Below are 6,020 nucleotides of genomic sequence, written 5' to 3' on the forward strand. Positions count from 1 at the left end.
ATAGTTGGGTCTTGGTTTATTTCATATGTTTTAACAATCTTTGTCTTTCAATTAGTTCATTTAGACCATTAATGTTCAAAGTGATTATTGATATTGTTGAGTTAATATCTGTCATATTTGTTACTGTTTTTATTTTTTGCCTTTGTTCTTTGTTTTGATTTCTTTTTCTTCCACTCTTTTCCCACCTATTTTGGTTTTAATTGAGCATTGTATATGGTTCCATTTTTCTTTTCTTTCTTAGCATACTGGCTATACTTTTTTTCTTTTTACTACTTTTATTGGTTGTCTTAGAGTTTGTAATACACATTTACAACTAATGTTTACAATTAATCCAAGCCCACTTTCAAATAACACTATACCACTTTACAGGTACTGTGATCACCTTATAACAACAAAATAACCCTGATTCTTCTCTCACATACCTTGTATCATTGTTGTCATTTATTTCCCTTATGTATAAGTATACATAAGCAAAAGTATACACACATACGTAAATGATATATACATAAGTATACGTAATTAAGTGCACTCTTGCTGTTACCAGTTTGAACAAATTGTTATGTTAGGCCATTAAGAATAATAAAAATAAGTTTTATTTCACCCTCACTTATTTTTTCTCTGATGCTCTTCTTTTCTTTATGTAGATCTTAGTTTATGACTTATACATATTTTTTCTCTCTAAAGAATTTTTTTTTTAACATTCCTGGTAAGGCAAGTCTACTTGCAACAAATTCTTTCATTGTTTGCCCGAAAGGGTCTTTATTTCTCCTTCACTTTTGAAAGTAATTTCACAGGGTACAGAACTATAGTTTAGTTTTTTTTTGTTGTTGTTTTGTTTTGGGGTTTTTTGGTTTTTTCCTCTCAACACTTTAAATATTTTGCTCCACTCTCATCTTTTTTACATGGTTTCTGGGAAGTCAGATATAATTCTTCTCCTCTCTTCTCTATAGGTAAGGTGATTGTTCCCTCTGGCTTACTTCAGGCCTTTTTCTTTATCTTTGATTTTCTGTAGTTTGAAAATAATATGCGTAAGTGTAGCTTTTCTGGAATTTATACTGCTTTATGTTCTCTGAGCTTCCTGACTCTGTGTTTTGGTATGTGACATTAATTTGGGGAAATTCTCCATCAATATTGCTTCAAAAATTTCTCCCGTTCTTTTCTGTCTTACTGCTATACCTTTTATAGTTGTCCCACAGTTCTTAGTAGTCTATTCTCCTTTGTTTTTTGTGGGGTTTTTTTGTTTGTTTGTTTTGTTTTGCTTTACCCCCGTCTTTTTTCTCTTTGATTTTTGGTTTCGGATGTTTCTACTGACATATCTCCCAGCTCAGACACTCTTTCTTCAGCCACGTCCATTCTATTAATTAACCCATCACAGCATTCTTCATTTTTGTTGTATTTTTTCTTTCTAGCACCTTTCCATTCTTTCTTAGAATTTCCACCTCTGCTTGCATTGCCCATCTGTTCTTGCATGCTGTCTACTTGACTCATTAGAGCCCTTAGCGTATTGTTTCATAGTTGTTTCAAATTCCTGGTCTGATGATTCCAACGTCCTGCCATACCTGAGTTTGGTTCTGATGCATGCCATCTCTTTAAACTGTGCTTTTTGCATTTTTTTTTTTTCAGAGCTCACTTGTAGTTTAATTGTGGGGAGGCTTGGGGAGGATGGGGCACCAAGAGCAGCATTTTTACCAAGTTGGTGTAAAAATGAAACAGGATCCGGACATAGTCCCTACACTGACAATTACAGTAAATCTGAAAATCCGAGCAGTAATTGGAATTGTTTCTTGTAAAACAAACACAGAGTTGGTGCTGGGTGCAGTCAGCAGTGTCAAAGGGCTGGCCTGTGCCCTGTGTGCCCTGCATCATGGGTGCAGCTGGGGCACCAGCTTTGCCTTTTAGTATGCTTTGTAACTTTTCCTTGATGGCTATACAGACACGATATACTGGGTAAAAGGATTGCTATAAATAGGACTTTACTAATGTGGAGGTAAGGTGTGAGGGATGGGAAGTCCTAAGATTCAGTCTCAGTCTTTTAGTGAGCTTCATAAGTGCTTCTCAGTTTTTTCTTCCCCTTAGGCAGGACAGGATGGTTACAGGAAGTTGGAATTGGATAGTTCCTTACTCCTAGATCACTTATGCTATGATAAAACTCTAACCATTTATGTTCTGGTAAAACAGTTTCTGCTGAGGGAAGGCCTTGTTAAGAAGAGCAGCATGCTTTGGCCTACTTCAAAATAGTTTCTTTCGTCCTCTCCCCTGCCAGAAGTACAATGGGATTTTTCTCAATTATTCACTGTCAGTACCTGGTCAAGCTCAGAGGAAAAACTCATGAGAATGTGTGTGCGTGCACACACACACACACACACACACACACACACACACACCTTGACTGGGTCCCTCTGGAGTTTTTCTCTGTCAGACTTGTTCACAGGTTTTCCTACCCAGGCACTGGTTCCCACTGACGTTTCTGCTTAGAGGTTCCTGCTCTGGAGAATTGTGATTGTCTCCCTAACTTTGCAGGCACCAGTTTTCCCTGTAAACTCACTTCTCTGAAAGATCTAAGAAGAGTTTTTGATTTTTCTGTTTGTTCATCTTTTTACTTGTTAGTACACAGAAACAACTTCCAAGCTCCTTGCATGCCAGACTAGAAATTGGAAGTTGGGGCTTGTTTTCGAAATGATAATAATGCTCCGGCATTAGAAAAGGATGATGGTTGAATAACTCTGTGAATTCACTAAAATTCACTGAATTGTATACTTTTGAAAAGTGATTTTATGGCATTTCAATTATATCTGAATAATAAAACAATGCAAAAGATTGCCAAAAATCCAAATCACCTCACAATTTTTATCCCTGATGCCAATAAAAAAAGAGAAGCTTAGGCAATGCTATTTTTGACAAAAGTAGTCTTATAGTAAAATACAGTTGCTGTTTTTGTTTTTTAAAGGATATGTAAAAAAACACAGGCCCCAAGAGACAGAGCAAGATGGCCAACTAGAAGACTCTACCACTCGTTACTCCCACAAAGACAGACAAAACAGTGAATTTGCAACTATACTTGGATGAAAATAACTAAAAGAGAGCACTGGAACACAACAAAGGAGTAACAGAAACACTACTAAGCACAGAAACTCAGGATAGCCACATAAAAAATGGAAGAAAATACCTGGCTTCCACCATCCCATCTCCCAGACAGAAGCAGCAGAGACCCAGGAGGAATTACTGCCTGCAGGGGAAAGATAAGAGAGAGCTGTGCCACAGAAGCCTGCAATCCAAGCTACAAGGGAGCTGTGCAACCTTTGCAGGCATCGAGCCCAGTGTGGTGAACTGCTGGGAGTCCACACATCTAGATTAATTCAGGGAGGGACTTCATGCTGAGCCCGCCTTTTCCCACCAGGTCCCAGGCTGCTGAAGCAGTCATCATTTTGGAACCAGGGCCAAGTGAATTTAGTCCTGGCCCTAATAGCCCTGGCATCTCCACAGCCCTGAGGGCCCCTCATCATACCAGGTTTCTGGCACCTGAGCCAACATGATGTCCTACACCCTGGGAACAGGCAGTCCAATGCAATGCAGAGGACACCCTCAGGACAGAGGGAGTCAGTGTGTGCACTTTCAGAGAGCCGACCAACCAGGGCTTCTGCCACTGCTGGCAGTCCTGTTGTCTTCAGTGGAATGCCCATGCACCTCTCCCAGGGGCAGAGAGTCCCACGGTGGCCAACAAATCTGCCTAGACCCATGCACTCCAGCTGGGAAACTATCAGGGTCATAGAGCCCTGTCTGTGGCTCCAGTGAGCCCAGCCAAGGCCACCTACCCCAGCTGGGGAGCTTCCGAGGGACTCAGCATCTCTCTTGGGAGCACAGGGGCCTACCTACACCCCCAGTGACCATGTGTGTAGTGTTCCACTCCAGCTGAGGAGCCACAGAGTGACCCAGTGTCACTCCAGGGCATGCAGGGGCCCATCCGCAGCCCTTGCAACCTTACCCAGAGTGGTGCACTCCAGCTGAGGAGATCTTGAGGGCACAGAAGCCCACCCACAACCCCAACAAACTTGTGTGGGCAGCCCATCTGACCAAAGAGCTGCAGAGTAACCCAATGTCTTTTGGGGGGCTATAGGGACCCACCCACATCCCCAGCAACCTCATCCAGTGTCATTCAGTCCAGCTGAGGAGCTACAGAGAGCACCAGTGCCTCTTTTGGGGGTATAGGGACCAGCCTGAAGCCCCAATGACCCCACACAGAATTCCCCACTACAGCTGATGAACTGCTGAGCACCTCATTGTCTCCCTCAAAGTCAAAGGTCCTAATTCTACCCCTGCAATACTTCCCAGCATTGCCCATTTAAGCTGAGTTGCTGCAGAGCATCCCAGTGTATCTATCAGGGACACAGTATCACAGCTGAGGCATCAGCAAGCCTGCCTGGGGTCACTCACTCAAACTGAGGAGCAGCAGAGCACCTCAATGCTTCTCTCAAGAGCTCAAGACCTCATCCATGACCCCTGAAACCCAATACAATGGTGCCTACTTCAGGAAGAAGCTGCCAAGCACCCAACACCTAGGCCAATGGGGTACTTGCAGACAACTGTGACATTAGAATATAGTTGATGAAATCACATGAAGACTATACTATTACATTCACCTGGAACCAAACCTAATACACCCTACCCAACTGTCACAGAACACATATACAGACATGTTGTTACTAGAGACAGGAAAGTGGAAAGGGGAGGGAAAATGGTGAGAGGTTGTTTAATGGACATAAAACAGCTAGATAAGAAAAATAAATTCTATTGTGCACAGATGAGCAATGCATCTATAATTAACAATAATTTACTGCATGTAGGGCCCGCCTGGTGGTGCACTGGAGAGTGTGCCGCTTGGGAGTGCGGTGGCGCTCCCGCTGAGGGTTCGGATCCCATGTGGAGACCGGTTCCCGCTCACTGGCTGAGCGTGGTGCGGGCGCAACACCGAGGGGAGACCGGTTCCCGCTCACTGGCTGAGCGTGGTGCGGGCGCAACACCGAGGGGAGACCGGTTCCCGCTCACTGGCTGAGCGTGGTGCGGGCGCAACACCGAGGGGAGACCGGTTCCCGCTCACTGGCTGAGCGTGGTGCGGGCGCAACACCGAGGGGAGACCGGTTCCCGCTCACTGGCTGAGCGTGGTGCGGGCGCAACACCGAGGGTTGCGATCCCATTGCCGGTCCCTGGTACGGGCGCGACACCAAGGGTTGCGATCCCATTACCGGTCAGTAAAAAAAAAAAAAAGACAAAAAGGTAAATAAATAAATAAATAAATAACAATTTACTGCATGTTATCAAATGGTTAGAAGAGAGGACATCAAATGTCCTCATCACAAAGAAATGATTAAGTTTTGTAATGATAAATATGCTAATTACCCTGATTTGATCATCACACATTGTATATGTGCATTCATTTTCAACTCTGTATCCCACAGTACGGATAATCAATATTTCAATTTTTTATAAAAAAGCCAAAACAAAACAAAACAAAGCTACATCTGCAGAAAAGACTCTCCCTTCAAAAGCTACTCCAGAGTATTAGAAGCAGTGACTATTCCACCAGATTCTCAGACATCAATGTAGGAATGAAAAAAACAGGGAAAAGAGGAAACACGACACTCACAAAGAAATACAATAATTCTTTAGTACCACGCCCCACCGAAAAGGAAACCTGTGAAATGCTTGAAGAGAAATTCCAAATAATAGTCTTAAGGAAACTCAATGAGATGCAAAAAATGCAGATACACAACACATCAAAATGAGAAAAACAATTCAAAATATGAGGAGAAATTAAAGAAAGAGATAGATATCATAAAAAAGAACTGAGCAGAAATCTTGGAACTGAAGAATTCATTTGAAAAAATACAAAATACAACACCAAGCAGAAGAATAGTTTCTAAACCTGAAGACAGCCTTTTTGAAATAATCCATTTGGACAAAAAAAAAAAAAAAAAAAAAAAAGAAAGAAAGGAAAAGAAAAAAAAAAAAAAAGAAAAAAAAAA

Source organism: Galeopterus variegatus, unplaced genomic scaffold (assembly GCF_000696425.1).
Source record: "Galeopterus variegatus unplaced genomic scaffold, G_variegatus-3.0.2 Scaffold6944, whole genome shotgun sequence".
Taxonomy (NCBI): domain Eukaryota; kingdom Metazoa; phylum Chordata; class Mammalia; order Dermoptera; family Cynocephalidae; genus Galeopterus; species Galeopterus variegatus.